Source organism: Oreochromis niloticus, linkage group LG17 (genome assembly GCF_001858045.2).
Source record: "Oreochromis niloticus isolate F11D_XX linkage group LG17, O_niloticus_UMD_NMBU, whole genome shotgun sequence".
NCBI classification, from domain to species: domain Eukaryota; kingdom Metazoa; phylum Chordata; class Actinopteri; order Cichliformes; family Cichlidae; genus Oreochromis; species Oreochromis niloticus.
This window is the reverse complement of record NC_031981.2, coordinates 18,459,440-18,481,564: the sequence shown is the minus strand read 5'-3', so window position 1 is coordinate 18,481,564 and position 22,125 is coordinate 18,459,440. Positions and strand designations below refer to the sequence as shown.

Sequence of the window (22,125 nt, the reverse complement as noted above, 5' to 3'; positions counted from 1 at the left end):
TACAAAAAAAACGTTCCACAAACCAAATCAAATCATTAATGTTGCAGTTGTGCGGTATGTTTCTTAATTATTCATCTGCCAGAGTACACTGCTAAGGAAGTTTTTAATCTGGCTCTGAATTGCATTAAAACCCAGTGACAGAAGCTGATGGGTTCATGGAGAGTCGATGTGAAAAAAATGTGGCGTGTCTCCAGTTTTTGGTCAAAGAACAATTTTTAAATCTCTTTCATGGTAAAAGTGGCAGGCGAGCGAGAGGATAGAGTTTAGAGAGATAGAAGTTTGAATCACCAAGACCTGCAACCAACCAGTCAGTTCTTGGTATTCTGGGATGGGTTCCAGCCCTCCCGTGACCCTGAATTCAATAAGCAGAAGATAATAGATGGATGAATCGTGGACCTAGGAGGGGATGCAGTCACCTCCCCGACAAAATAAAACAATCCAGTCCTCAACTACCGGGACAACACAGTTTGTAGTTTGATATTTTAACTCAGTGACATAAATCGGTCACCTGTAAAAGCGATCACTGAAACACTTCATCAGAATCAAATCAAATCAAAGCATGGATCTAATAAACAATGATGACTTAATTTACAATAAAAAATAGGATTCCAAATCCTGAACAATAAAATGAAACTTAGTAATCTTGCAACAGTCTTTCTATAATCAAAAACGAAATACTGTTTGGAAAGTTGCACCTATGTGTGCATTTCCTTTGTTACGTGCCGTTTTCTCATCGTTCTGTTATTAACATACAGAACGACTGCTGAAAAACACTGCTGTTCTAATAACAGTGTGCATGTAAGAGAGTGTAAAATAAAAGTGTAACAGACTTTTTACCAACATTGCCTTCATACAGTTCTGCATGAAATGTTGGCATTAACTTTCAAGGCTTCATTACTTGCATTGCCAGAGGAAAGCTCATCAATTTGAAAAGGCCTGTTTGCTGTGAAATTTACAAGCTTTTTTTGGGCTTTTGGCTGTTAGCTGCTTACCTGTGTTCCAATGAACTGATTAAATTCCAGTTAAAAGTCAAAATAACTTGGGTTATCTCATAGACTTTCTATAAAAGATGAATGCAGCAGCCATGACATCACCCACTAGTTAGTGAAGACCTGTCTTTAACCCTCAAGCTTTAGGTTGAGGCTCTGACTGAGAAGCCGAGGGACACTAATGGTACTATAATATATCAAATTGACATGAAGCATGATTCAATATAGCTTGAAACTAGTGACTGAAACCGTAACCTCTTCAGCAAAGTGGAAAAGTAAGCCCAAGGGATGTTTCCCCATAGACATACAGTCAAACTCAACCCCTGCTGGTTATTAGAAAGAATGCAGCTCTTAAGCGTTTGTACTGGATGCACGGTTCAGCTACGTGCCTCTTCTATATACAGTCGGTATTAGTGGAATACGCCACAACTCTTAGTTTGGGAGAAGCATGAAATGTTTCTATTTGTATACATAAAAAAATTAAAAGATTAAACTTTAACCTAAATTAAAACACCACAAATTTAATTTTGAATATTTAAAATTTTGCTTTTGTGGGACACTTTGTTAGCAACTTAGGGTTAGTATCATCCTTATTCTATTTTCTTATGCTCAGTTTGAACTTCAGCAGGTCGTTTTGACCATGTCTACATGATTGATTGTGCTGACTTGCTGCCCTCTGTTTGGCTGTTAAATATATGCACACCAGCTGAACAGCTGTACTTAAAGGGCCCACTGACTGTGTGTATGTATGTGTGTGTGTGTGTATGACAATTCTGAAACATAGTATATTTTTTTGCTATTAAAACCATAAAAAATACAAATAGCAAGTGAAGTTTGGTATGAAAAGGTGCGAGGTGACTTCAGTTAAATAGGGGTCATTAGAGATCAGACAATACAAAGAGCAGCTTTCCTTGATGCCAGAAAACAAGAAGGAGCTTGTCTTAAAATGAATTTAGCCGAACCACCTTACAATTCTATACAAGTGTGTGTGCATATTTTACCTCCTAATGAATAAAGCTCTGTGATAATCAATCTCTTCATCATGTAAATTAGGTACTGTATCTAGTATCAAGTATGTCTATCAAGTTGATTATCTTGATTTTAATGCATAAGACATTTATTCGCTTGATTCACAAATCCTCAAATGTGGACATGCTATCTTTGGAACTCAAGTTCATTTTACAGGTTGAACATTACTTTGAAGGAATAGCCTCTGCACCTTGTTCAGTTTTTCCAACTCGACTATAACTATGTCTGAGTGAGGCTGCCAGGCAGACCCAAAAAATTAGGCAGACAAGTTTTATGAACCTGTGAGGTGCAAGCAAACAATTTACTGCCCTATTTAAAAAATAATCATAACATTTACCTTTAAAAGTGGTGCTGCAACTTGTCTGTTGGTGCGTTTTTTCATTTCCTGCATCGTAAAGAGTGGTGGAAATTATTTTCATCAACTGTGTTGGTGTCTTGATTTTTCTGTTTATGGAGTTTTCTTTTTACAGTACATAGCTCTATTTTGTTGAGGCCTTAAAGGAGGTCATACACAGCAGAGCCCTGTTTTTGGAAGTGCAATGATCTGACCCTGGTGCTGACATCAGGGTCTGTGTTCAGGCATCTCTTATTTGCCTCTGTGGAGACCTTACAGCTATTTTATCTAATTCAGGAAGATAGGATGGGACCTCGCTGCTTCTTTAGATGAAAGGAGAGAGTTGTGTTCACCTTATCGGGAAGAGAGTACACTGGTAGAAAAGTATAAATGCACCCAGACTTCCTAGAAATGAGTCTTGCCACTTGACAGCCATCTTGGAAACACCCTAGAGCAGTTATTTAAGTGCTTATTTTCAACGGGGGGAACCATGATTTTTATTTGATATGTCACAAGGGCATAAAAACTATATGTTTAGAACCACTCAAATATCAGATTAAAAAAACACTTCAAAAGATAGGTAACATATCCTGAAAAGAGGTTTAAAAAGCAAATTATACTTCTGCTCACATATGCACAGTTACACAACATTACTGCTTCAGTGATCAAGGTCTTCAGTTTATCCCACCAAAGCACTTGAACAGAAGCCATGCTAATTCAAGCTATGAATACAGTAAGCCAAGAATAATGATAAGTACACTTAATAGCTTCTTTTCAGTGATAACAAGTAGATAGGCCTGTCACCTCACACTCGATACATTTACTGTGCACATGAAGCGACACAGCTGGCTCATATGCTCCCCAGCCTGGTGTCTCAAAATACTTGAATTCATTATGAAAGAAGAGGAATGTATTTTTTTTATTAAGTTTTTCTTTTCATGACAGTCAGCACAACTTTGACACTTTGGTATATATTTATTATATGCAGCATATATGTTGTCAAGGGGATATCGTCCTGGCAACCGATAAAATGAAGCTTTAGAAACACCATTGGCAACCAGCGTGCGGTGCATCTGGAAAGTATTCACTGTCCACTTCATTTGTTCCACGTTTTGTCATGTTACAGCCTTATTCCAAAACCGATTCAATAACTTTAATAAATAAAATAAATAGCTCGTAAACACAAGAAAAAAATTATTGTAAATGTATGAAAAATAAAAAACAAAAATATAAAATATACGTACATTCACATTCTTTGCCATGGCACTCAAGTGCTTCCTGACTCCATTGATCACCCATCAGATGTTTCTACAAATAGACTGGACTCCACCTGTGGTCATTTTAGTTAACTGGACTGATTTGGACACACTGCCACACACCTGCCTACATAAGGTTCTATAGTTGGCAGTGCATGCCAGAGAAAAAAACAAGGTGTCAAATCCAAGGAATTGTCTGCAAACCGACACAGGACAAATCTGGAGAAGGGTACAGAAACATTTATGCAGCATTGAAGGTTCCAGTGCTGCAAGTTTGGAACCACCAGGACTTCTCCTAGACCTAACTGCCTGGCTAATCTGAGCAATTGGAGTTGAAGGACTTTAAACAGGGATGTGACTGAGAACCTGATGGTCACTCTGACAGAGCTCCAGCATTGCTCTGTGGAGAGAGAACTTTCCACTGCTTTCTGCAGCACTCCACCAATCAGGTCTGTATGGTAGAGTGACAAAACCGAACCCACTCCTCAGTATAAGGCACATGACAGCCCACCTGGAGTTTTCCAAAAAGCACCCGAAGGACTCTCAGACCATGAGGAACAAAATTTTGTGGTCTGATGAAACAAAGATTGAACTCTTGGCTTGAATACCAAGCGCCATTTCTGGAGGAAACCAGGCATCGCTCATCACCTGACCAATACCATCCTTAAAGTGAAGCATGGTGGTGGCAGCATCATGCTCTGGGGATGTTTTTTGGCAGCAGGCATTGGGAGACTAGTCAAGGTCAAGAAAAAGATGGATACATCAATGAACACACATTTCTAAATCCAGCAGATTAGTTTCTTGCCTTACTTTAGGATCGAGTTAGGGTATTTAAAATACACATGAAGTGTTAAAATGTGGCCATTTTAGGACTAACTGTGGTCTCTGATGTGAGTGGTAAGGTTTTTCATGCCACCAGCTGCCTCTCCAGGGTCCAAATGTGGCATTTTCTGCTCTTTAAAAGTAGAAAGAAGTCATTGTTTTCATTGTTTATTTACACAGATCGGTACATATGGGACCAGTCTGGTGAAAATTTGTGTTCAGGGACACAAAAACTTTCCTGCATGAGCTATCCAAGTCTGCTGAATTCATGTTCCTTCATGAGTGAAACCATGTATCAAGCATTATCACAGCACTAGTAATTCTCTGGATCTGGGAAGATTTACAAGGTAACAAATTCTAAATATTCATCTAAGAAAAGTAATTTACAATCGGGTAGCCTTGGTGAGGTCCAGATATGATCTTAGAGTGCTTTTCAGCTGTATAAATTACCTGCCTTGGTTTTGATTTATTTGACTCAATCCAGCTGCTAGTTACATGAACAGGTACAGTTGAGTGCTTTATGCAGCCACAGTGGGATCGCTCTCCCATGGAGAATCAAGTCAGCAGATTGACAATTTCTGTGGCTCCAGGTCAGACAAAACAGCCCCTGTGGCTCAAAACAAACCCACTTAGATTCTAGTCTTAGAGGGTGTTTTTTGGGTTTGAAAAAAAAAAAAAAAATTCATATTAGTTTTACTTATCTCAGATAAGCTAGTTCACAATTGAACTGTTAAAATCTAAAAGATGCCAAGGGACATAATTAAAATAGATGATTAAAAGCTAATATCTACCAATGAAGAAGAAAAGCACCTTTATTGTAGCACACCGACTTCATATTAACATTTTTCCTGTCAGAAACAACCTTGCAAATAAGCCAGAATGAGAAAGGTGACATGAAGATTACATCATGGAATGAATCTTAAACATACAGCAAAATTGCCAAAAGTTATTATGAGTTGAATTCATAACACAAGTCTTCATTTACTTCTGCAAATCAAGTATTATAATGTTACTAAGAGATAAAATGGGGAGCCTAACAACAGAAACATGTGGTTGTATGTAGACGTCAGACTGTAGCCAGTGGTTTTCAGGACTGATGTGCTTGATCCCTAAAGTTAATCTTAATGCATGGAAATGCTGTGGAGAGTGTCCTACGTGGTCTGATGACTCATCCTGGAAGCTCCCCTGTGTTAAAATTGTGTTCAGGATCAAAGCCATTCGGAGCAAATTGTGATGGGTCGCAATTGGCAAAGAGGCCTTGATCCTTTGTTGGTTTGTTTTGTGTATGCCTCATCACTATCTGTTTAAATACTGTAAAAGCACATTAGGCCACTGAGCTGTATATTAGCAGCAAAGTGCAAAATCTAAACAATAAAAACAGGTCTGTCTATTTAGATATTGATGCTACTGCTAACTTTACAAGTCCAAAATGCTATTTTTTTTTAAGTAATATCATTTGTATTAATAATAATAATAATAATAATAATAATATGTACTTGAAAGAGGGATGCCACTAGAATTTTACACACTGGATCATGAAGTCCCATTTTGAAGCTTTAACTTGAACATTTAGCCACTGGCATCTTTTTCTCCCTCAGTGTTTTCTCCCTGTGCTGCACACCATACCAAGATATCCAAAGTTTACAGTTATTAGATCGTTTGGAAACACCTTATTATTAATCTCTGGCTCTCTTCCACAATGTGTCTTTTGTCCTTTCTCTCTCCCCTCACTCCAAATTGGTTGCAGCAGATGACTGCGTCTCTTTAAGCCTCGTTCTGTTGGAGGTTTCTTCCTTTTAAAAGGGAGTTTTTCCTTCCCATTGTCACCAAGTGCTTGGTGGTTTCTCTGTATTATTGTATCGTCTCTACCTCACAATATAAAGCACTTTGAGGCGACAGCTGTTTACATAATAAAATTTTAAAATGTATATTTTCTATTACATGTAGACACAAAACTGGTTAATTTCTTGAGTTAGGCGCCTTTTTAAATGCTTGAATGGTTCATATGTGACTCTTAAGTGGCTCAACTAACACAAAACATTCCTCTGGAAATGATTAGGTATTACAACTGGATGAAAAATGAGTGAAACAAGCAGCCAATGTCCAAGGAAAAGCTTTGCAAAACCCTCGGAGAGCCTGGAGAACCACTGCTCAAGACTTTCAGAAAGGACAAGAAAGTCTAGAAAACAAAATGTAAACAAATTAGGAGAAGGTGAAAACTACAATACTGTACGAGTATTGGTACAACTCTCAAATCTAGCTCAGTGGTGGTGACAAAGGTTGGGCTTTACAATTTAAGAGTTTAGCAAGTTGAATTCTCAAAGAGGCTACAATTACAGATTATAAATACATTGTCCAGCTTCACTTCCTTCACTTCCTTTAGGTTATAGACTGTTGAACAAAAACACTACTATCTCCCAAAGCTGCACTTAAATATTTCTGTCAATGCTAAAAGAAAAAACAAAACAAAACAGTTCAACGCACTGAGCCTGACCAAATTGTACAATTGTCTGTTAAAAGGCAAATTAAAGTCTACCATTGATTCAACTACTTTTAAACTGTTCAACAGTTAAATCACTTTATGGCCCTCTTTTTTATGCTTTATGCTTCTTCATGCATGGTGCCAATGTGTTTTAAAGGTAAAATTACCACTTACATCAGCAGCAGCAAGACACTTAAAGTCACCACACTTGAATCAGGTCATGAGTACGAGCCAAAATGTCCCCACTTTAGAAAATTTCTCATCTTTCTAATCTTGTTAGGACATTTGGTGCTCACTGGATAGAATTATAACAGTACACACATTTACTGAGTGCACATGCGGAGCGAGATTCACAAATGCAATTTGGACCAAATTAAAATGCCAGCACTGCCTGAGCATCTCAGTGCGTAGTGCACAGTATGTATTTCAGAGAATGAGATAGGCAAATGATAAAAAAAAAAAAACGACTTTGAGAGAGGAGTAAAGAGAGCGTAGGAGTTTGTGTGAAGGAGAGAGCTTCATCTGTGCTGTGAAAACATGGCACAGAGAAAAGGAACAGCAAAAAAGAAAACAAGAGCGCGGAGGAAGAGGAGAAGGGGGGACAGGGCGGAGGACGAAGGGCGTACTGGGATATGCGAGTGAATGCCAACCGGACAGTTTTCGTTATTATACTCTACTACCAGAGGCTGCCAAAACACCACCTACACACACACACACACACACACACACACACTCACACTCACACAGATAGGCTCGCATACACATGAGGCACAAACAGTCTCGTACTTTGAGCATGTGTGTGTGAGGGTGCGAAGAGGAGAATTTGAAAGAGCGAGAAGTAGCTTGGGAGAAAAGGGGGAGGGATGAAGACGCCGAGGCCAGATTGCAGGAGCAGCTTTCCGAGCATATCTCAATTCGCCGGCTATATTGACGGCAGCGCACGCCACCGCACACTCCGTCTCTGTCACATTCTCCCTGCCTCTGCTCATCTCCCCCTCTGTCTCCATCTCACACCACTCACATGCAAAAGATGGACCTCCGGCAATGTGGTGGGAAATGAAAAAGGCGGGAAAACTGTGACCTTCGGTGGTCATTATTGAGCAACACAAATCCCAGTGTAAGGGAAAATCATCTTATTGGATGTTTTTAGTCCTTACTTTGAAACGGAGCTGCTCTACAAGCAGACATAAGCTCATTGGCTAAGCTAAAGCTTAATGCAGAGTCAGATATGTACAGTAGTTTGGGCAAAGTATATAAGTATGTATGTTTTTCCGCTTTTAAGTTGAAATAAAAGGCAATTTTCCTTAGCATATGTGGAAGTACAGTGAAGGAGGACTAGACTCAGTAGGAATCGAACAACTTAAATAAATGGACACATCAAATGTGCCTTCTGAATTAGCTTATGGAAGCCTCTGCTGAATAACAAATCCCTCTCCACTCCCACTCAAACCAAGCAGGTCTGGACATCACTACTGGCTTTATTTTTAGCTAGGCTAGTGAGCAGGTAGCTTTTAGTATGTATTAGCTGGTGTGTTTACTATTAACTTGGAAAACCAGCCTTTTCTTGAAGTGTGATTGTCTTTTTCTTGTAACTGGTTTATTTTATAACCGGCTACAGCTGCTGTTTGCCCTGAAGAAAGGAATGTTTTACCAGGCATCTTTCAAACCTACAGGTGGTGAGTGATACTTTTAAAACCTACCTAATTAAATGTCATTCTAGCCTTATCCGAGTTTCGCTTCATTTGAGACACTATCTCTGTGAATCCTCATAAATACAAAATTACTTACACTCAGACAAGCACAAGCACGCCAAGGTTATGTTGTCCAGTTGTCGGGAAGAAGGTACAATTTGTCACATAGAGAACAGAGAATAGGACCTAGGAGAGATGGACATCTGGAATGAAAACGGAGAGAGGGAGGGGGAACAAAAGAGGGAAGGCAAATAGCGAGAAAGAGCGTGACAGGAAATGAACACCTAGCTATAACACAGGCCCAGAGGGGATATAGCATTTAGCCATTTGTAATGTAAGCACAGAGACTCTCACTATCTGTGCAGTGCAACAAGCTTGGCTGCATTCATTATTACAAACAACAAGGTGGTTTAGAGTATGACAAAGGCTGCGGCAGGGAGATTTTCACCTGCAACGAGCTAGTGTCGCAAGAAGCAGTGCAGCTGGGAATGTGCTTTATTCACGTGAATGACACTTTGAACGAGGGGCAGTGATAGCAAAACATTATTAGTCCATACCAAATAAAGATATGAAGCTAATTTACGTCAGTCTTTATACAGTAGCACACATTACTGAATTGTAGACTTGCAATTTTTCTATTCCCCAAGCTTAACACTAGGTGGCGAAAAATTGCTGTTTTGTGGTTAAAATCTAAAAATAAAAAATTAACTTTGTAGCATTTAGAAAACATAAATATGCAAATTACCTAACAACTTGCACATTACACACCAAGGATTGTCACACAGCTTGTTGTGTTGAAGGCATCTTCCTGTTTAAAGGGAGTTCTTCCTCCTCACTTTTGCCAAATGTTTGCTGGTAGGGAATGCTTGGGTTCTTTCTCTGGGTCTGAGATATACGTAAATATAAGTAAGATTTAATTGATGTATATTAAACATATAGTAAAAAGTTTAAATGTATAATGCTATATAAGAAACATTATCAACATTTAATCTTTCCAGTAAGGAAAAACAGAAGAAGTGGGCTGTCGAAATGAAATATAGACAGCCTTAGCTTGGATCATAAAATGTCTAACAGAATATACCTATTTTGAGATGTATACAGTCTTGTGCAAAAGTCTCAAGTCACTTTTTACCAACAGCCTGTTCCAAAAAACACATAATTTGTTCAAAATTCTTTTGCGACTCTCAGAAAAATGCCAGGGATAACACAGTTTGACAGACATAAAATAGCATTTCTGCACCAACACGATGATTCCCAAGCAGCTATTAGTCGAAAACTTGGCATATCTCAGCATGGTGTGTAGTGTGTGCTTAAAAAATTTGACAAGTGGACAAGCAGAGGGCAAAATAAGTGGCAGGCCTGAAAAGCTCCTTACAGCAGATGAACAGCATCTGAAAGTCATGTCCTCGAAACAAAAAAATGCTCAAAGTGGACCGGAGTGACGCAGATGGTCCTTTAGCTAATCGAGCTACTGTTAACCAGAAATCATTGTTAGACTTGCATGACACTGCTTGCATGCTTGTGCATGTTTCAGTAAATGTCCATCCATTTCCCACTTTCCTAGTCATATAATTAACTAGGAAAGTGCACAGTACTGTATCAGTCAAAGACAAGTGTAAATTGGCCAACTGGTAAATGCTATGGGAGCTTACAGCAACTTTGCAGAATAGAATTTCTAAAAACGGTTGCCGCCAGTGCTACCCCTCAGCCTGCTGGCTATAGAGTCTGTAGGTGGGACAAATCCCAGGTCTCTGTAGCTCTTAATGGAGTGCATATGAGCCTTAGTGACTTTATTCACTATATCATTTCAAAAATAAATGGCTAAGTAAGAACAAGCAGTAAGACATGCTAAAAATCATAATTAATGTAAACTACTGTCTACAGTTAGACATTCCTTCATGGTCATAGGGTTTTTCGACTAACAGTCTATTCAACTCAGGCTCGGGTGTGAAATTCATGGTTTTCAGGGTTTTTGTTGGTTTTTAGCGTTATTTTTTTAATCGCTTTTATCGTTAACTCGGTTTCCCTGGGTCTTTTCCTGACTGTTATGATTAAATCTTTTTTTTTTGTACTGGTACTGGTTTTATTTTGTTGTTTTTATCTGCGACACTTTAAAGGCCGCTCCGTGAAAATATTGTTGGACATAAACCGATCCATGACGCTAAAACGGTTGGGGACTGCTGAATTACATGCTTTGGAAAAAACATTCAAAGGTGAGTCACGACTGTGACTAATCAGATGAGCTATTACATGTATATTCATCAATTCTTAGACCCATTTTACCTATCCCAAAAAGGCCTGAAACGCCTTTTTAATGTTATTTTTGCTGTGTGGTCATAAAATGAAAAGACATATTACTGGTATATTAGCCGTGTGTCATTTTACCTTAAACAATAGTTCTCGAGTTCTTGTGTTCACAAATTTGGGTTTCCACGCTGCCCACCGAGCAGGATGACAGCAATACCTCAAGTCTGTCAGGATAAGGAGTAAAAAGTATTTTCTCTCAGTCGTATTTATTGATTCTGACTAGTATCAGCACAACACAGCACCTCTGTGGATTTGTTGATGGAACCTTGACTCAAAGGTCAGGGCACTGACAAAATAGCTAGCTATCATTTTTCTGTATAATGAGTATCAATGTCTAATTTAGCAATTTTTAATCTACTGGCCTAAGTCCAAACTGAACTGAACCAAATTCCAGGGCTCAGTGTTCACTTAATTTTCTTTGTTTCACCCCAAGGCAAGATCTGAAGTTAAAAAAATAAAACTAGGATAGAAAACGGTGTAATAAAAAAAGCATACTTGGAGGCAGTCCAATCAAAATGGATGACTAATTGCATTAATCAGCCTGTTAATAGAAAATGACCGAATGCAATGGTTTTAGCTGAATGTAATAATGAAACCCTTTAAACGTGCGTACAGTAGCTCCACTGATTCAACCAGCAGAACAGTTAATCTGCTGCAGCACAGTTACAGTATGTCCTATTTAGATAATATTTCAACCCATGTCAGGATCCTCACAGAGTGTTAAAATGTTCCGAACGTCTGTGTTAATATGTACAAAATGAAACCGTGTCACTGCTAAAAGGCATGTAATCTACTGCTTTTGCAGAATACTTCAAGCTGAACCATGACAAAGCTTGAGGGGGCGTGAGTGTTTGAAACCTTAACTTGTGCAGCAGTGTAAATCAACTCGCATTTTTTTTCCTTTTGTATGACTTTGCTGAAATTCATTTCTCATATGGCACGAGGACTCGAATTATGAAGCTGAACTGTTATTACTCACGCATAAGAAGAAAGGACCAGAGGCAAAGTACAATGTAGATGAAATAAATTTAATTTAATTAAACTGTGGCCCCGTACAGAAACTGTACTCTAGAGCTTACACAAAGTACAACTCTGAGAAAACTTGGTTCTGAAAAAGGCCCACTGTGTGTTTGAGTCACATTTATGAAAACTGAAAAAAATAAAAAACAACCTATTACCCAACTATAGTAGCGGGCATTTGGCTGGCATGGTCTGGCTTCCCTACTCATGCGTTACTACTCCCCAGTCACATTTATATGGGTTATATGATTTTGTGGCCTACCACTTGATGGCTGAGTCTCATTTAGTAGTGAGAAAATTTCACAGCTGAACTTGTTGCACAGGTGGCATCTTATCACGGTGTCACGCTGGAATTCACTGAGGTGCTGAGAGCGACCTGTTCTTTCACAAATGTTTGCAGAAGCAGTCTGCATACCGAGTGCTTGATTTTATACACCTGTGGCCATGTAAGTGCTTACTGTATTATACTGTACTCAAATGTAACACTGGACCGGTACTAGAGATCCATATATGCCGGCTTTTAGCCCCATCTTATAGGCATATGGTGAACTCGAGGTCAAAATAATCAAAGGAATGTAATCTACTGCTAATCAGAGTTGATTAAACCAACTCTGATTAGCTTTTCTGGAGCTCAAAACTCAAATTTTCTCATCTCAGAATTTACAGTTATACTAAGAGTTTGTTAAACCTGCTAACTAAAACTCTATTTTTCTAGTTGTCCATGCATTTTTAGTACGTAAAAAAAACATGGATGTAGCTTCTGTATCAGAAATATGAAGCAGATGTGGAATTTCATCCTTCCCTCGTAAAGATGAGATTTGATGACCTCCCTGTACCCCTTGATGACAACTTCTGACACCTCAGTATCTATTTATTTTCAGTATTCTTTCAAGGGTAGCCCTTGAAAGCTTAACCCCAATTCCTTTTCCTCTTGTCATATACAAAACTGTGAGACTAGTGACTTCATGTGTAAGAAAATGAGTAAATGTAGCGTGTTTTACTTTAAATTTAGTATGAATGCTAAAAGGACACGAAAACTACCTTGTGACCAGGTCTACCATAAAAAATAAGTAACGTGCCCTTTTGACTATGCTTTGCACATCAAGATGATAAAAATAACTACCTTCATGTCAGAACCCTGCCCACACTCTCTTCAAACCACTATTCTTGTTTTTCAGTGGAGAAGGAAACGTGCATCAGAAAGGCTCGGCAGTCTATTTGGCTTTCCTTTGGTGTCAACACAACATGCTGCTCCTGTGCTAGATAAATGTACAGAGTTGTGGCAGGCTGCAGATTTGGCAGAGAATATCTCATAGCTTTAGATAAAAATAAATAACAGTGGAAATACAGGGTGCATTTACTGCTGCTCTGAGTCTAAAGATGCTAGGGACACAAAAAAAAGAAAGAGTGAAAATATGGCCCTGGGGAGAGGAAAGTGAGCAATATACGGGAGCTCAGTGGAGCCTGCTGTTAGAGCCACAACCTTTACACCGTCCTCCCCTGGGAGTGGTCAGGTGATGCCTGGTATCAATATTTAACACTCTACATCCTGACTGGACTTATGGACGCATCAGAGGGAGACAAATGCACAAAGGCACAAAGACACACAGGTAATGGCACACATGAAAGTGCATTACAAAAGGTTTGCACGTTCGGTAACGCATACACATACTGGTGCTAAAAGGTCACAGTGAGGCTCCACATTTATCCTTTTGAACCAAGTTAACCGAGGCGCCACTGGAACAGGAAATCAGACATATTAATGCAACAATTTACCAAAAAAAAAAAAAAGATCAACATGAGTATGTGAAATCTTTTAGGCAGCTGGAGGAATAATTTGTGATTTTTTTTCCCCCCATTTTTCACCACATAACAGTTGAACTGTTTAAAAAAAGGTTGATTAAAACAATTTTTGTCATTTTATTTTGATAATTTCTATCAAGTCTTACCTAAAGGTCCATTAGGTGGCTATTTATGATCACTTTACATGACTGTCCACTGATCCCAAAGGTTCAGAACTGAACTGGAACATCTCTGTGCTCATGCAGTAAGGAATGTGGGTTTTTTTATTTATTTCTTTTTTAAACGTTATTTCTGTCTGATCATTGCAAGAAAGGCAGTATTTGGATAAAAAGGTAGAATAAGTTACCAACTAATACTAGCTTGATGTAAGTTGCATCATAAATGGTAGAGGTACAATGCACAGACACATATCAGGTAATTAGAATATCCATAAAGGCCAAAAACATTTTTTTTTAAACAGGCTACAAATATCCCGTTAATGCTGTAACACTGGCCACTTTAACATGGGACTCTACAGGAGTTAACTCACTATTTGAAGCAGCCTCAAGTGGCCAATAGAAGAACTGCAGGTTTTCCTCACTTCAACATGAAACTCATTTTTCATCTCTGTAGGTTGCTGCTTAGCTAAGCCTTTTTTTCCCCTGTTCTGCATTCGTATTCACAATCATGCCCTTCTTTTGTCTTTATATTAGTCAACACTGCTCTCACTGTGAGTTCAAACCAGGTCTCCCTAATGTGCTGCATCCCCTGTCTAAAGTTGAGTAATGAGTGATCTCAATGCTGATTAAAATAATCGTGATATTCGTGATTATGACTTTTGCCAGAACAGAGCTGCCTTATTTTAAAGCAAAAAAAAGGATAAAATCCCAATTAAGTGTTAAACTTTAGCAGAGACGGTGAATTAGAATAAGGACAAATCCTTTCTTTGCTGATAAAGATCAGATAATAAGACAGGAATCTTGAGAAGTGCTTTTAAAAGGAAAAACAAGCAGACTGACATCATCGTTGTGGCCTCTAGACATACGCAAACCGCTGCATTTTTTCATTATAAAAATGGGTAGAAGTGACAGTGGAAATGATCATTAGTTGTAGTCATGCTTATGATTTGTCATTCTGATTTTCATGCTGGATATTACATAATTATTCTCGTTGTGTTAACTAAATGAGTCACTGATGTGGAAAAATATTTAGTTTTATAGCCTCGAGCAAAAGTAAAAAGTCCAGTTAAGTGCTGTCACCCAGTTCTTTGTGATCCTGAATTTCTCCGACTCCCATCCCTTCTGTAATTCGTGCAATCAGCCATGCCTGTCCCATCAAAACGGCATCACACTCAGCTGCACATTACTGTCCTGTTGGACTGTTTGCTCAGTCAAAGCAGGACTTTGAAGGCTTCCTCCTAAGTTAATGGCCCAGTTAAGGAAGCGACGCCTGCTGTTTTTAGATGCTGTCCAGAAAACGATGCTGACAGGAGCCTTGTTTTACCTCATTTCATCTCATTTGAAGCTCATGTCCTCATTATGTCAGCGCTGCGATGGAGCTGTAAATAAAGGTGGAGGAACAGACAACAAGAGACAGAGGTAAAAGAAGAGAGATAGAGACTTTGTGTCCTGTGGCTTTCAAAATACAAAGGCTTCAATCAGGATATGAGCTCTAATTTGCCAGGACCTGTCAAGCTGGTGCAATCGCTCACACTCTGAAATGCACACACAAACACACACACGCCATCTATAAAAACACAAGGATCCACAAAGACAGAGCCAAGAATGCAAGTACCCCAGGGCACTGCTGTACATTTATATATATATATAAGTATATATAAAAGTGTGAGGGTTTTGTTATGTTCCAGTGCCTTGTTCCCGTGCCATGGCTTCGTTGTTTTAAATCTCTCAGTGTGTTAGCGCGTGTGTCTTCTAACCATTCTGATTTCCAGTGTTTTCATTGCCTCACTAAGCTCCAGCAGATGTTTCTCTGCTTTTCTAAAGACCTTCTCAGCAGCCTGGGCGGAATATCAGAATACCTCTTCCTAATCCACTTTACCCACTAATCCCTGCTCCGTAGACCTGTTGGCTTGCTTTTTATACAACACTAGTTCTTTCTCGCTCTCTCCACCATTCACCGGGGGTCTTAGTGAGATCACTATCGAGGAAACCGGCAGAATTAGTTTGCGTCAACGGGCCAGGGGAGGGATCTTGCTGAAGCTTGATTTACTGATATTCAGAGGAAGTGGAATTGATCGGAGGCTGAGGGGCCTGGTCCACTGTCTGCTGGGGCTTTACAGGAGTGAGTTAACGTTTCCCATTCCACTGTTGGCCCACCGAAGGGATGGGGACTGGATTTAGCTGCCTGACAAAAGCTTGAGAGGGCTGTGATATGTCATCTGCTGCTGTGGGATACAAGGGGATATTCACAGACACAGTGTAAATAAATGCAAAAGGAACAGCCAGTGCTGGAGACGCAGCACAGACAACCCACATCCCACAAGCCTGAATGAATGACTGGAGGGTGAGATTTGATTCAGGTGACTGGCAGTGGGACATCTGCAGGAGGAGAGGGACAGAATTAAGCTAACTGGTGCATTTCAGTGCTTGTATTCTCCGAGCACTTGTAGTCAGGGGGGCAGAATCTACCGACTGAATCACTCAGTAGAGGTTGACAAATGGCCAACCTAATTTTTCTGGTCAAGTGTCCTAACTGCTGCAGCTTGAGGAGGACTTGGCTGGAATCCACCCAAAAGTGTTTGTAGCACTCATTTAAACACCATTATTTCCTGTAGTGCAGCGGTAGCAGACTCATTTTAGTTCATGGCCTCAGTTTGTCTCAAGTAAGCCACACCAGAAAAAACATCACCAAGAAACGCTGCTTTCATGTTTCCTAACAGCGGACCTCTTATGCCTGTCTGGATTTTCTATTTCTGTCTCACTTTGTCTGCTAGGTTTCCTACATTTTCTACTTTCTGTAACAAATGTCAGTGATGCTGGTTATGAACAATAAAAACGAAACGCTAGACCAGAAAACAGGACCCAGACAACAGATGCTAATTTGTTGTTGTTCTTGCAGGCCAAGAAGCAGATACTGAGTAGACAGGTAGGTTTTCATAGAAATGGAATTCTAGAGAGGTGAGAGACAGAGGCAAGTTTTCCAGATTTAATATGATTCAGTTTTATTCATACAGACTGCAACTTAAAAAAAACACCAGCAATAAGAAAAACGCTGCAAAAGCACACAAAACACAACGGAAATAGGAAAAACGACAACAGAAATCGGAAAAAACACAAGGGAAGTGTTTCTGGGGAGACAATAACCCGACGGACCAGTTGCAGGAACCCAAAACATAATAGGTGTGTTTTATCATGATTCATATAATACTGATGAAAGATTTTTAGGTTAATATTTAGGCTAACACACTTACCTCTAATCTTTTCTTTCCTCACAAAGATAGATCCTCCACTTCTTTTAAGTGTCTCCCAGTGCAATTCTTAGCATATTTTGGTTCCTGCAACTGGTCCGTCGGGTTATTGTCTCCCCAGAAACACTTCCCTTGTGCTTTTGGAAATCTGTTTTTTCTTATTTCTGTTTTCATTTTTCCTATTTCTGTTTTCTTTTTTCCTATTTCCGTTGTCGTTTTTCCTATTTCCGTTGTGTTGTGTGTGCTTTTGCAGCGTTTTTCTTATTGCTGGTGTTTTCTTAAGTTGCAGTCCGTTTGGCCTCTCAGGGCCACCGTAGGATGAAGATGTCTAAGGTAAACACAAGGAGCAAGAGTGTACTACCTCTTGCACTGTTGTAACACTGTTGCAAAGTATCAGTAGATAAACTGGTCTTTAAATACTGCAGGTGGGTGATAACTGAAGAGGAGCAGGTGGGTCAGCCAGGTATCACACTCCAGAGAACAACTGGCTGCGTCCATTCGTACACGGGGCCTTTTTAAAACAGGAATTTTCTGCTTCGGTTTTGAGAAATAGTTCTCATGAAAATACAAAGAAAAATCTCAACAAAGTTTGGCTCAGACTGGTGACTCCTTCATGCTGTCACTAAATGGACTGGTTCTTATGTAGAGCTGTTCTACTGTAGTTGAGAAACCAAACCACTTTATTCAACATGCCTCATTTACCCAAGCACTTTTTTCTATATCTAAATGCTTTCTAACATTCACACTCCAATGATGGGAGAAACCCAGGACCCAGTATCTTGTTCAGGGAAACTCTGGCATGCAGACTGGAGCAGCCAGTCTGACCTCCTGAGCCACAGCTTCCCCACTGTAGTGGGGACGCGCACCGTCAGGTTTTTTTTCTTTTTCTTTTTTAATTCTCATGTTTAGTTGTGAGCAATAATGATCATTTGTTGTCTCACAACCATTTGAATGTAATTTATGTGAGGCCTGGAATGAAAGAGCAGCTGAACCTGGAGCAGAAAACTGAATTTCTGTTACACTAGTGCCCCAAGCAATTTTGCATCCTTCTTTGTGCTCTAGACATCACATGCGTTTGCTCATTGAGCCATATTGTGTTATCCTGAGGTTAAATCCTGAGCTGGCTCTGCCATACTTGTTATGGTTCACTGCAACATAGAAATATGTTTTGGTTTTTTTTTAACAATCAAACTTTATATCCAATAATGACACATTACACTTTTACCTTTTAACAACCTGTTTTTTGTCCTCAACTTATAAACTGATCACAACTGAGATGTAGACGGCTGTTGGGTTTAACAGGTGGCCTCCATCTATCACATACTAAAACTAGTGATAAGGACTGCTTTGAGAAAATTTGGGGTTTGAAACACCCTCAGCTCACACAATAAACTAAGAGGTTTAGAAAATAAATGGAAAAAAAGTTCATAATTCAAGGCCAACAAGCACAAAGTTAAATTCAAGTACTAAATGTTGCATTGCATGTTTTAGTCAAGTCATTTATTGACTGGCTGCCCTGCCACAGACATTTATACCATAGCTTTACCTCATAGTTTTGGATGTAGTTGAGATTGGGGAGGATAGAAATATGTTACCAGTTAAAAGTCCAGGCAAAACCTTGGGACAGATTCATGGTTGGGCCCCACTTGTCCTGAGAGAGAAATCAATCAGAGGGTCAAGTCAGTAATAAATTGTTATGAATAATAAGCTGAATCCTGTGAGGGAGCATTTCTGTCCTGTAGACAGAGCTGTCTGCCAGGACGTGACCCGAGGACACAAGGGCTCACTAAATGGTTTGCTAAGTATGAAAATCATCTGAATTATATTCCACGGTCTTCACAATCAATAGAGTATCAACCAAAACTGAACTACCTGCTGCCCTACACAACCGTCTTTCTGGGAATACTTTTTGAAATACCAGCACTCATTCCTCCAGTGGAGTTACACAAACTCGGCAAATAAATTACAAAGCACTTTAAAGCTCTTCTCATGGCACAGGGTGGACTAACATTTTACCAACACACTTTACACTGGTTTTCCTTTTATTTAATCACCTCTCTGTAGATTTAAGTTAGTGTTGACTTGTTACCTTTTTTGTTTTGTTGTTGACCCTTGAGTTCTTGCTGCTGACGACACAGCTTTCAGAAACATTAGCTGAGTACTTGAGGTTTCTATATTTGCTTGTCTTTTACTGATTGCCTTAAAGTAGCTGCTTTTCATAGTTACCTTTTGTGACATGTGGCAAATAAGTGATTTACAGTAACAGCCTAGCAACAGCAATGGGGAAAAAAAAGGGCAGTTGCCGCCTAAATTTTTGTCTTCTGCCTGTTTTCTCAAGTCCTCTGAAGAAATTGCATTCAAATGTTTCCAGACTTCTCCTGCAGAATAAATACAAAGCAATCAAATGTAAATGTTAACTTTCAAAAACATCTCATAGCAATTAGCCAGAGTATATTTCTGCTCAAATTTGAGCAATGCTATGAAAGATGAATGGTTCAACTAAATTTATCCCATCTTTTGTCGAAATTAAGCAGACTGAGATATCAAAACAGCCGATAGCTGGAACTTAAGGGTTTAAATGCCAGCATGTTCTGCATATCAGAGTAATCTGTAGGTTTTCTGTTTGTACCATGCTATTTTCTCACTTTGTCTCTTAGCAACGGGCACTTTGTCAGCCGTGTCAAAGCATTCAGTATGAGGTGTTACGACAAGGTGTGGGCAGCCGACATGTCTTTAACGGAGGAAGTTTGATTCTCTGAGGTTTTAATCCTCATTAGAGATCAAAAACAAGCAAGACAACACTCCCTGCTAACTTCATCACCAGCTGACACGGGCTTCTTTCCAGCAGAGTTGCTTATGAGTCACAGAAGTCCATTTTTGATCTAAGGTTCTGAGGAAGTTACCGTGGTTCAAACCAACATCATTATGCTCATTTCTAGATGTATTACTCATGATAAATTACGGGATAGTATGCTACTTAGTCATTTATGCTAGCATAGATTCATAGTGTACCTGCCATGACCGAATAATAATTATTCATTTTATTGCTGTAAAAAATAAAGCAATGAATCACATTTATCTCAGTCTCAATCAACAAAAGATGATAACAATTATACCTACATACTTTTGGGCGGAAATTCACAGTTAATAATAACTACATCAATAGTTACATCACTGTTTTCAAGAACTAAAATGTACAAATTGCACTTTAAGGTTGTTAAAGTTTTCCAGGCAGCCACATTCAGTCTACAAACTGGCTCGTATATTGCTGACCCTCATACAGATGTTTCTGCATGACCCCTGATTCATTAAGAACTACCAACACATGGCTAATCTAGCACCACTGATGGACTAGGCCAACCCCAAAGTACTGATATACTTGTCCAATTGCCCAGTATTTCACCACCTAGTGCTGTCTCTCTTCTTGTCTCATAGAAAAAAAGAGCAGGGGCAAAAAACATGACAGATGAATTGCAGAGAACCACCTGAGAGTAGTGTCGAAGCAATCAGGCTTTCATGGAAACACGTATAGGCGGTTTTTGATATACCAATTTCCAAAGGCTCATAAATTCAAAGAGTCCATTGTACCCCTCCATCCTGACAGTAAGGAAATTGACAAGTGACTGAATAAAGCTGGAAACTTGCTTCGATCCCAAAGTACTCCTTGAAATCCCTTTACTACAATATTCTGAAAAATACCACCCATTTTGTTCTCAAACACAAGCCGAATAGCAGTCTAACTTTAAGGAAAAAAAATGTGTGCAAAGAAAGTTATGTAAGTCAGCGGACATTTAAATTGTTAAGTGTAGAAATGTTGTTGAACAATGCAAAAGAAAGGAATCTGATAACCTTCCTTGCACTTCTATACATAACTTTTTCATGTGGATACTTTTCTGCTCTGAAACAATGCTTACTTCAAGCCAACCATTGCAAGGACACCTTTTTCATATTTCAGTCTTTCCATTCATTTGAAACTCACTCAAAATTTCATTTGACAGTTGGACCGAGGCAGAACTGGTGAGAGGGACAGAGACTGGCATCTGACAGGCGGTGATGGACCAAGATCCCAGAGAGAGGCAGAGGGTGAGGAGGAAAAGAAGGGTGGAGGGATGACGAAGCTGAGAGGCAGATGGAGACTCAGCTCTTGCGCTCTCTCCCCGGGGAGACAAACAGCCGATCTGAACTACAGAGAGAAAGTGATGGAAATAAAACAGAGGGAGAGGGAATATAAAGAAATGCCAAGTGATTTTTTTCTCTTTTTTTGAGTCCCTGATATCTTATACTAAACATTTATACGAAACATTTCAGCAAACCACAATAGTTTTCTACCTGTAGAATAGTTACTCAGAAGATAAAAAGTGAAAGAAAGATCCAAAGATTAGTTGTGCTGTTTCTAATAAAATATGGTGCTGTGGCTCTCGGCATGGTGATGTTATGATGGTAATCTGTCAGCCTGTGCTGGTCCAAAATGAAACCTAACTCAAGACAGGTCATGAATTTGCCATGAAATATTACAGTTTTTTATGCACAAAGAAAAACTCCTTTTTTCTTTGTGCATGACAGCTTAAAAACTACTTTTAAAGTACTGAATTTTTTAGAGTACCTTTCAAGGCTTGCACAGCTTGCGCAAAATTTGCTTTTGAAATGTCCTCAGCTATGATGATTAGTTCGGTAACACCCTGACTTTTCTTTGAAGACTTAGGCCTTGGTTGCAAAGGCCTAAGAACTAGCAGGGAACCATCTGGCAACCACAGGTCTCTAGTGAAAAATGAGAACTCACCCACTGGTTACGAATGGTTGCTGGAGGTTGCTTTGAAACTAATTGCTAAAGCCCCACTGATACTGACCCCCTGGCAACCACTGGTTAATTGGGAAAAATGTGTATTGCCCGACTGAGTGGCTAGGTATGCAGTATACGGTGCTGCACCTCCTTGTATTTCCTTTGGTCGCTAGTGGATTACTGCCGTCGTCCATGGATATGGAAGT

General features: G+C 39.4%; 1 long non-coding RNA gene across 1 annotated transcript in view; it reads left to right on the top strand.

Annotated features, from left to right (window-relative positions):
• LOC112842699 (uncharacterized) overlaps window positions 1-21,322 on the top strand; it is a 55,816-nt gene extending 34,494 nt beyond the window's left edge. Inside the window, exon 3 of the long non-coding RNA XR_003214654.1 lies at window positions 21,138-21,322. This is a non-coding gene — a long non-coding RNA (uncharacterized LOC112842699). The remainder of the gene's footprint in view (window positions 1-21,137) is intronic.
• Window positions 21,323-22,125: the final 803 nt, after the last annotated feature.